At 55.4% G+C, this 10,792-nt stretch overlaps 1 protein-coding gene across 2 annotated transcripts in view; it reads right to left on the reverse strand.

Annotated features, from left to right (window-relative positions):
- The window catches only part of CDC42EP4 (CDC42 effector protein 4), a 28,430-nt gene extending 19,678 nt beyond the window's left edge, over positions 1-8,752 (reverse strand). Inside the window, exon 1 of one of the 2 annotated variants that reach the window (XM_017535616.2) lies at positions 8,484-8,752. The gene's annotated coding sequence lies outside the window, so the exon portion shown is untranslated. Of the gene's footprint in view, positions 1-7,460; positions 7,982-8,483 lie in introns of those variants that run through there. The other variant, XM_017535617.2, reaches the window with a different exon arrangement.
- Between the last annotated feature and the right edge of the window lie 2,040 nt (positions 8,753-10,792).

The raw sequence follows: 10,792 nt of genomic DNA on the forward strand, positions 1-10,792 counted from the left end.
AAAAAAAAAAAAAAAAAATTTGGCTGGGTGCAATGGCTCATACCTATAATCCCAGCACTTTGCGGTGGATCACCTGAGGTCAGGAGTTGGAGCCCAGCCTTGCCAACATGGTAAAACCCTGCCCCTACTACAAATACAAAAATTAGGCTGGACGTGGTGGCTCACGCCTATAATCCCAGCACTTTGGGAGGTTGAGGCGGGCATATCATGAGGTCAGGAGTTCGAGACAAGCCTGGCCAACAAGGTGAAACCCTGTCTCTACTAAAAATACAAAAAGTAGCTAGGTGTGGTGGTGGGCACCTGTCCCAGCAACGGGAGGCTTAGGCAGGAGAATTGCTTGAACCCAGGAGGCGGAGGTTGCAGTAAGCTGAGACTGAGCCATTGCACTCCAGCCTGGGCGACACAGCAAGACTCTGTCTCAAAACAAACAAACAACAACAGCAAAAAAATCAGATGGGTGTGGTGGTGTGCATCTGTAATCCCAGCTACTCGGGAGGCTGAGACAGGAGAATCACTTGAACCCAGGAGGCGGAGGTTGCAGTGAGCTGAGATCATGCCACTGCACTCCAGCCTGGGTAACAGAGTAAGACTTTGTCTCAAAAAAAAAAAAAAATTAATTTCCTCTTTCTTTAGCTTTAAAAACATGGCTCCTAGAAAGCATAAAGTTCCATATGTGACTAGTGCCACACTCCTACTGACAGCACCATCCTGGGGCTACTCCTACTGATCATCCTGCTCACTGTGATTTGAATCTCTCACAAGTATTCACCACCTTAAGGAATTCACGATTCTTACAGTTTATGGGAAAATGATGCCAATAACTCACTCAGCCAGGCTAAGTTATGGGAAAATACACTATGGCTTAAAATAATTTACCCTTTAATTGCTGGAAGATCTAGCATAAGGAGTCTAGTCTAGTTTAAATGGTGACTCATTATCAAGAACAGTCTGGAGTAACGTCTCCCCATGTGGATCCCAACAGATAGCAAGGCTGTGCACCGAGGAACCCACTCTGGGAAATACTATTCTAGACCCTACCTAGCCTCAACGGTAGACCCCTCCCCAGACTCTCTGCAGTAACTATTCCTGGGCCATAGGTCATGGAGGAAATATGAGAACAAAACTTTTGTTTTGTTGAGCTTTTTCCTCTGCACCAGGCATTGTGTTAGATGCTTCATTTTGATTAAACCACCTCTTTTTTCCTTTTTTTTCCTAAGATAGGGTCTCTCTCGCTCTGTCCCTCAGACTAGAGTTCAGTGCCGCGGTGCAGTCATGGCTCACCGTAACCTCAGACTCCTGGGCTCAAGCCATGCTCCTGCCTCTGCTTTGCGAAGTGCTGGGATTACAGGCATGAGCCACCAGAGCCTGCCTTTCTTTAAACTCTGTGGTAATACACAGTCCTGGGCATTTGAAAGACTTTATTTCATGTGTTCTTCCCAGCGATCCCACAGAGTTATCATTACCATCCCCGGCTTGCAGATAAGAGAACTGAGGCTTAGAGGGGCACATGAGTCACCCGAGTCACACAGTTGGTAAGGACAGAGAGAGACAAGAATCCAGATGTGCTGGGCGCTGGGTTTTTTCCACTCCACCATAAGGAACATCAGCAGGGGGAGGGGGAGGGGGTGGATCATAAGCATCCCTGGGGCTCAAGCCTGGGAAAGCTGAAAAAGGCTATGGATGCCTGAGAGCACAGGATATGCAGTTTTGCACACAACAGGTTAACATATCTGTGGTCTGGGCACCTCATTTCCCACTGCTCCAGGGAATGTGTAGATTAATCTTGGGAAATACAGACCACAGCCCAGCACCCCACGTCCACCCAGGGGAGCCCCCTGCTCCTTGTGGGCTGGGAATTGGCCACCCTTTTTGTCTCCTTCATCTTCATTCCTGCACCCACCTCATCCTTAACCTCACCCTCACCCCAGAACCACAGGCTTTGGGCAGGGGGAAGGAGGTTGGCTGGAGGTGAAGGAGAAACCTTTCCTCACCTCCTGGGAATTAGAAACAGCACAGAGAGGGGAATAAAAAGGAGCCAGAGGCCGGGCACGGTGGCTCAAGCCTGTAATCCCAGCACTGTGGGAGGCCGAGGCGGGTGGATCACGAGGTCAAGAGATCGAGACCATCCTGGTCAAAATGGTGAAACCCCGTCTCTACTAAAAATACAAAAAATTAGCTGGGCATGGTGGCGTGTGCCTGTAATCCCAGCGACTCAGGAGGCTGGGGCAGGAGAATTGCCTGAACCCGGGAGGTGGAGGTTGCGGTGAGCCGAGATCGCGCCATTGCACTCCAGCCTGGGTAACAAGAGTGAAACTCCGTCTCAAAAAAAAAAAAAAAAAAAATAAAAAGGAGCCAGGACCTGGGAGTGACCGGAAGCGACAATGGAGGAGTCAAGACGATGAGAAGCCAGTGACTCAAGGACATCCGGCAACTTCACTGGATTACAGGGCACTTCCTGGAAATGCGTGCTTCCCACGCCAGCCACCAGCAGAGGGAAGATCTGGGCCAGGCAGGATGGATGCCCAGTGGGGGACCCCACTGCCCCCACACAGGCCAGGCCCTCCTCCTCTGGGAGCAGTGCTACTACTGGACAGCAGGGTGCCTCCCTCCTGCTCGGGGGTCGCAGAAGAAAGAGCTGTGCTTGAAATCAGATCTGCCAGGCCTTGTGTGGTTTCACTTTGCCTCTCCTAAGAGTGCTTGGCTGAGAAGTGGGAATTTCAAGGACACCTGGGGGTCTCCAGAGGGAGACTGGCAGATCTAAACTCCTTCGAGAGCAGGCAGGCAAACCTTGCATCTTGGCCCTGCTGGAGCTCAGGGACAAAGACCCCACTCCCTGGGTCACAAGCTGGCCTGCCATGTGGGGCAAGTTATTTGTGTCTCACTTTCCTTATTATCTCTCAGAGAAATTGGTAACATTATGTACCTCCCAAGTGCTGTGCTAGGGGTGAGCACTATTCCACGTGTGCTATAAAGATGATGCTGTCACACCCAGTGACACTCCAGCCACTGTCACTTCCCAAACTTCATAGAGAACACCCACCAGAGGCCACCTAAATCAAAAGTCTGCAATGTAAGATAAGGGCTGAGATAATGAGTTGGCCCTTTCCAAAGTCCTGGAGTTCCCAGGATTATCTGATGCAGCGGAAGGGACCTCCAAGCTGCTGAAGCCCAGGAAGAGATTCTGCCCTCCCTCTGTGGTCTCCGCCAGGAGTGGGGGCAGGAAACCCTCGGATCTGGTTTCTTTCCTGATCTGAGTTCCCTCATGGCGTCACCTTTTAACCTTTAATGATGCCAGAGGGAGGAGTCTGGCTTCTCTCAGACAAGATGGTGAGGTGGAAGTGGGAAAAAGAGAAGCTCCTCCATTCCTCCCTAGGATAAGGGTAAAAGATAACTCAGGAATTTGCAGGACCCTGGGTGCTACTAGCAACAAATAATGCGCAGGCCAGGCACCAAAAATGTCTCACAGCTCATGCCTGAAATCTCAGCACACTGGGAGGCAGAGGCGGAGGGCGGGAGGATCACCTGAGCCCAGGAGCTTGCGACCAGCCGGGGCAGCATAGTGAGACCCCATCTCTTAAAAAAAATTTAAAAAATATCCAGGCATGGTGGCAAATGTCTGTAGTCTCAGTTACTCAAGGCTGAGGTGGGAGGATCTCTTGAGCCCAGGAGTTTGAGGCTGCAGTGAGCTGTGATCACGCCCCTGCACCCCAGCCTGGGTAACAGAGCAAAACCCTGTCTCAAAACAAAAAATAATGCACAAAACTTCAACATGATCAATCCCCAATAAAATATAACCTGATCCTTTGGACCTAACCAGGTTCTCCTTAGAGGTATCTACAAAGCATACTATAAGCCCCTAGGTCCTTTTTAGGCTCTCTTGAGCTGTCTACTCCTTGTACCATTTGACAAAGCCTTAAACCCAGTTCCAGGACGGTGTGGGGAACAGTTCCCTTTCTGATGCTTCTGGGTCAGAGGCAACAGTCTAAGGAAAGAAGAAGGGTTGCCTGAGTGAGGACCCGAGGTGGAGAGGAAGGGCAGGCAGGGAAGAGAAGCTGGAACACAGAACCTGGCTTTGTTGGCACACTTGGAGATTCAAAGCTGGGGTCTCCAGACCAAGCTCAGTGACTGCCGGAACTGCAGGGGCCCAGGCAAAAGGAGAACCTAGAGTCTCATCCTGGGAGGCTGGAGGCTACCCCAGACAACCTCCGCTACAGTGACGGCCAAGGCAGAAGATGGTGGCTGAAGCAGCTCTGACCAAGCATAGACATCCAGGGATCCTTCTTGCCTGACACTGGTTTTTTTCAGATGCCCTCAACTCCATCTTTGAGGTAAAGGGGAAACACCAGCTGTGCAGAGCAGTTCCTTATAGGTGGGGTAAGACTGTAAGCCTTCATTCACGACCACACCTCAAACTGTGCTCACCTGAGTCCCAAAACAGAGACTCTTCCTCAGCTTGAATGGAGGCTGAGTGGAGATGGCCAGGTGCCCTGTTTCTGGCAAAGGAGGGCTTTGGATGCCAGCATTGCCATCCTGGCATGGAGCCCAGGGCTGCAGGCTGGCAGTGCCTGGGGGAATACTCCAACGTAACTTAGCTGGAAGGAAGCCCAAGGTTCCTCGAGGAGGCACAGTTTAAGCTGGAGCTTCAGGGGCACAGTGAGCGGGAATGTGGGAAACTAATGTCTGAATTTTTCTTTCTCTTTTTTTTTTTTGAGATGGAGTCTCACTCTATCACCCAGGCTGGAGTGCAGTGACGCGATCTCGGCTCACTGCAACCTCTGCTTCCCGGGTTCAAGCAATGCTCATGTCTCAGCTTCCCTAGTAGCTGGGATTATAGGTGCATGCCTCACGCCTGGCTAATTTTTGTATTTTTAGTAGAGATGGGGTTTCACCATGTTGGCCAGGCTGGTCTCAAACTCCTGACCTCAAGTGCCTTGGCCTTCCAAAGTGCTGATATTACAGGCGTGAGCCCCTGTGCCCGGCCCTAATGTCTGAATTTCCTTCCCAACGCAGTGCAAGTAATAAAGGGCTGTGTCCACTGCCACCTGCCAGCACCTTCCAGCACCACCATCCAGTTCCCTGCCCAAAGAGGGCAGGCATGGGCTTTGCCTTCCTGGAGCACCCCAGAAGCACTGGCTGGAAGTGACCTTCAGGACACTCTGCTGGATGACCCCTCAAAGTGTCCCCAGCTCCAGAATTCAGTTCTTTTCCTCATGGTTGAGAAACAGCCTCCAGTACGTAGGTCAGAAGGCCTAAGCAGAGCTCAGGTCAGCTCTGTTTCCAGGGCAAGATTGCTCAACCCTTCTCCCTCCGCCCACAAGCCTTATCTCTGGCATCAATCCAGCTCCCCATTCCTCCAAGGGATGGACTCCTCCCTCTCCCAACAGGGACAAGCTCCTCTGAGTCTGCAGAACCAGAATGAGAACGCAGAAGGCTAGACTTATACTGCCACCCAAGCGCAACCCTGGCTGCTCTGGCTTCTGACTTCTTCAATTGGAACCCAATCCAAACGTGGGGGTGGGGTAGGGGAGGGAGAAGGGGAGGGGCCAACATCAAACACCTTTCAGCCACACCTGCGCACAGGCAGTCCTGGCCACAGAAATCAGTCACTCCAAAGGGGTGGAAGGGGTTGGAAGCCCTGGGCCACCGCTAACCTGAGACCCTTCTGGAAAAGCTCCGCACTCATAAAGAAAGGTCAGCCAGGTGTGGTGGCTCATACCTCTAAGCCCAGCACTTTGGGAGGCCTAAGTGGGAGAAGATCCTTTGAGATTAGGAGTTCAAGACCAGCCAGGGCAACATGGCAACACCACGCTTCTACAAAAAAATAGCTGGGCGTGGTGGTGGGCGCCAGTAGTCCCAGCTCTTCGGGAGGCTGAAGTGGGAGGATCGCTTGAGCCCAGGAGGTCCAGCCTGCAGTGAGCGTTGACCATGTCACTGCACTGCCACCTGGACAACAGACCAAGACCCTGTCTCAAATAAATACAAATTATTTAAAAAATCAAAAGAATGGTGTAAGATCCCTCTCCCAGGTCAACACTTGCTCCCCTGACCCGGCTTTAAATATGAGACCCCCCTCTTTGCTGGTGACTCCCTGGTCTTCAGTCCTGTGAGGCACTGCCAGGTTCCAGAGGCAGCAGCAGTGGAGACAGGGTACAAGGGGTGGGGCAAGCATTGGTGGGTGGGCAAGATAAGAGGAATCAAAAGAGAGGGAGGTGGAAACCCTAGAAAATGGAAGAATCGCTCAAAGCCGGGGCCTAGTCTGTACAGCAGAGCAGGACAAGCTGCCCTCCATGCTCGGTGACCCTAGGACCTCAGGGAGATTTCGGAGGGGAGGCGCTGTGACTCACCCCAGAACCACCGTCCACATGATCCCAAGGGCCCCCTCCTAGGCCCTACAGGGCACCACCAGGATGCCTGGGAATCCACTTGGGACCTCCCCAGATTCACTGAACCCCCCTTGTGGGAAGCAGCAGCTGTCTTCTAGGAGTGGAGAGGCAAAGTCCAAGTTCAGAGGAGATAAACCACCCCGCTAATCAGTCAGCCACATGGGCAGCTCACACAGGGCAGCTGACAGAGCAGGAACCCGCAAGGCACCCCCACACTCGGCAGGGACCGGCTTCCCAGCAGAGATGGAGCCTCAGGAGATCCTGGTGGACGCCCCGTTATTGCCTCAGGAGCCCTGGGGCTGCCAGGGGTTCTCTCAGGGCCAGGCTCAGTCCCAGCCAACTCGCGATTTCTAGGAGAAATCCGCAGCTCAGCAGTCCCTTTGTGGCCTGTTCTTTGTTCTCTTAAAATTCAGTCCATCCTGCTGGTGGTCCCTCCTCCACCCCAGCCTCAGAAGGAGGCGGGGGCTTCGGGAGTTACTGGAAACCCAGATTGCCAAAGAAGTTGCCTCGCAGGAGGCCCCTGTCAACCGCCCCTCATTGTTTACACTCGCCGGATGGGACCTTTCTCTGGTCCAGATGGCTGCTGGGGTTCGGACGGGAAAGATTCTCCCTCCGGCACCCGGGCCCCTCCGGGGAGGGCAGGGCGCCTCGCAGCGAAGGGGCTCCCAAAGGACTCTACTGGGATCCAGCTGCTCAGCTACCCGGGCAGACAGCGGGCACCGGGCACCCAGCAAGGGATGTGGGATCTGGTCAGGTTGCAAGGGGTGGGAGTCGTGGAGAGAGAGAAGTTCCAGAGGCAACAAGAAAAGAAAAGGGCGTTGGATTTCCCCTCCATTCTCCCAGGGAGAAAAAGAAAACTTCCAAAGCCCAGGCCGCAGTCACTGGGAAAACACAAGGAACCTGGTTTGAGTTAGCTGAGAGCACCCCTCCCCCCGTCTCTCTCGCTCGCTCGCGCTCACACACACACACACACACACACACGCACACACACGTACTTCAGTCCGCTCCCAGGAAGCCGGCTCAGCCTCAGCCCTGGCTCCCGCCCAGCTTTCCAGCCCTCCCGACCCGGGCACTCACCAGCGGCAGGGATCCCCGCGGGCAGGACGGCTCCTGGGGGACGCGCCCGGGGCAGGGGGCAGTTTTGTAACCCCGGCTGGGGGCGCTCCGGGAAGGGGGCGGGGCAGGGGACGGCCGATCTGCGCGCACCCGCCCCAAGCGGGCGATTAAATCATTAACCGGCCGTTCCCGCCTGCGACCCGGCGGAGCGCGCTGAGATCGGGACGCACCGACCCGGTGCAAGGCCGTCAGTCACCCCTGCTCCAAAGGGGCCGGCGGCTTGGTTGGGCCTCACCCGGCCGGGAGGCACCTCGGCCTCGGGGGCTTCCAAGGGAGCGGGCGGGGCTGGAGCCCAGCGTGGGAGGGAAGGCTTCGCGGGGCGGGGGTGGGGGACAGGGGAACGTTTGCTCCTTCGGCCATTCCCTTCCAGGCAGCTCCGTCCATCTCTCTCCCCGGCAGGGTGACCCTGGGCGGCGTGTGCTGCAGTGTGTGTACGAGAGCGAGGTGTGTACACGCCTCCGCCCGAACAGGCGGATAATTCGGTTCTTATTCATGGAGAACTCCGGGCGCACACACGCCCCCTTCGGGGAGACCGCGGGCAGCCAGCCGCCGATGGCTGCGCTCCAGCCCACACCGACACACACCCCATTCCTGGGAAGGGGGGCCCTTTAAAACCCGCCTCCAGCGCCCCCAGCGCCCCCAGCGGCGCCCTCGGCCAGGCCAGCGAGTTGCAGCGTGGAGAGAGGAAATCGAGTCCCGGCGACGCCGCGCCCGGCTCCCTGCTACCCCCCCGCCCGCACATCCCGCTCTGCCAGGACACTGGGTGCGCGGCTCCGGGTCCAGGCACCGCGGCGGGCGCGGAAAGAAGCGCGAGCGCCAAGAACTGGGGACTCGGCGCCCTTCTCCCCGCCCCGCGGCCCCGCACCCCCAGCTTCTTCGATCCTCTCCGCCCCACAGGGGGTTCGAGCCCCCGGAGCTGAGCCCACCCAGGCCTCCCGGCGCGAAGGGGGCTGCCACAGCCAGGGGCGGGTGCACGTCGCCTACCTCGGTCCCCGGAGACCAGAGCGCCAGGCCGGGGCGGCTGCGCTGTCCCCTCCGTGGGCTCCGCGCGGCGGCGGGGCTGGTGGCCCCTGTCAGCGCCGGCGTTTGTTTCCCTCTGGCTCTCGGGCTTTCCGGGCTGCGAGCAGCCAGGACACTCCCCTTCCAGGCCCCGCCCGCGCCCTCCCCGCGCGCCCCTCCGCGCTGATGTCACGGCGCCGCCGCAGCCAATGGCCGTCGGGAACCTCTGCCCGGCTGCTCGGCCTCCTAGGTTCAAACTGAAAGCCCGAGACTTTCCCAACTCCAGCGGGGCAGCCTGGGCCCGCCCGGCTTCCGGGAGACACCCCCACCGCAGCCTGCGCTCGGGCCGCGAACCCCCGCTGGGGTCCCCAGGGCTAGGGGTGCGTCTCCCTCCGGGGGCCTGGCGTGAGGCTCTCTTAAGGCTCTTCCCTATTCGATCCATGACAAGAAACCAAGAACCCCAGCCCGGGTAGCGTTCTTCGTTCCTGCTCCCTCTCGGACATGGTTCCAGTACTGCCGGGAGATGGGGGCGGGAGGGCTGGCGCCACTACCTTCCAGACTCTCGCTGGAAACGAGGGAGCGTGGAGGAGCCGGCCAGCGCCGAGGCGAGGCCACGCCTGGAGTGGGCGTCAGAAGGGTTTCTGCAGGGTGACAGCCCTGGAACTTCCCGCATCCCCAAGCCTGTGCCTTTGCCGCCTAAGTATCAGCTGAAGCTAAATTTGCTCCAAGTGAAGGTCAAGGAGGATCAGCTCTTGAGACCCAGAGCCTGAATCCTTGGGGTCCATTCGTTTTAGAGGAATAGTTTCAGCTGAAATGATCATTACCAAGGTACAATGCTACCTGCGAAGCAGTCAGCAAAAGAAAAGTGGACAAGGTGCAAAGTGGAAGTTCCCTTGCCTCTAGCCGACCCCCACCCTCGGATTTTAAAGGAAGTGAGTGTGGAGGCCCCAGATTCTCCCCATGGCTTCGAGGTTTCTAAGCCGTCAGGGACATTTTGCTTTCTGGGGAGTGCGCATTTCCTTTTCCCTCTGCAGCGCAGCCGCAAGCAGCTCTTGAGATCTGATGGTGTGGCCACTCCATCCTGCAGTGAAAATCAAATTCTGGACTGGGCATGGTAGCTCGCGCCTTAATCCCAGCACTTTGGGAGGCCGACAAGGGTGGATCACTTGAGGTCAGGAGTTTGAGACCATCCTGGCCAACGTGGAGAAACCCTGTCTTTACTAAAAATACAGAAATTAGCTGCGCATGGTGGCATGCGTCTGTAATCCCAGCACTTGGGAGACTGAGGCAGGAGAATCGCTTAAACCGGGAGACAGAGGTTGCAGTGAGCCTAAATGGTGCCACTGCACTCCGGCCTGGGTGACAGAGGGAGGCTCTCTCAAAAAAAAAAAAAAGAAAGAAAAAAAAAGAAAAAATCAAATTCTAAACTGGACATGTAGAGGAAAAGGTGGAGTTGAGAGCCACTTGGGAGGCAAACATGTGAATTCGAACCCTGGACAGGTCATCATGGGTGTAAATCAAAAAGTGACTGAGGCAGGTCTTAATCAAGTAGAGGTTTAGTTAGCCAAGCTTGAGGATCCACCAGGGAAAAATCAGCTTTTTTTTCCCAAAAAGGGTTTTGGGAACTTCCGTATTTAAAAGAGAAAGAGCAAGCAGGAGAGGAAAAGAAGAGGGAGGGAGGAAAGGCCGTGACGTTACAAACACCCGAGGCTCTGATTTAGCCTCTGTAAATCTACATTTTACATGTGAAAGAGGGAGTAGAAGAAAAAGTCAGTGCTGCATCGTCTCCTGCTCAGTACATCTATGGGGAGCAAAGGAAATTAGGCTATGACACAGGGTTGTGAAATTGCAGCTATCTGGGAACAAAAGGAAAGCAGTTTTTGTGGTTTCCAAGCTTAACTTTCCGCTTTTCTTTGGAGACAGGGTCTTGCTGTATTGCACCAGGCTGGAGTGCAGTGCTGCAGTCATAGCTCACTACAGCCTTGACCTCCTAGGCTCAAGCGATCCTCCCACCTCATGCTCTCTGGGACTACAGGCATGCGCCACCATGCCCAGATACATTTTTGTGCTTTTTTTTTTGGTAGAGACAGGGCTTCGTCATGTTGCCCAGGCTGGTCTCGAGCTCCTGAGCTCAAATATTCCACACATCTCAGCCTCCCAAAATGCTGGGATTAAACTTTCCCTTTGACATAGTGAACGTGGGGTCACAAGATTCTATTTTCTTTCACATGGGGAAGTCAGTGATTCCCACCTTCCCACTCTTGGCTGGCCTGGCTCTCCTTGTGTGTCCAAAA

Source organism: Cebus imitator, unplaced genomic scaffold (genome assembly GCF_001604975.1).
Source record: "Cebus imitator isolate Cc_AM_T3 unplaced genomic scaffold, Cebus_imitator-1.0 Scaffold93, whole genome shotgun sequence".
Taxonomy (NCBI): domain Eukaryota; kingdom Metazoa; phylum Chordata; class Mammalia; order Primates; family Cebidae; genus Cebus; species Cebus imitator.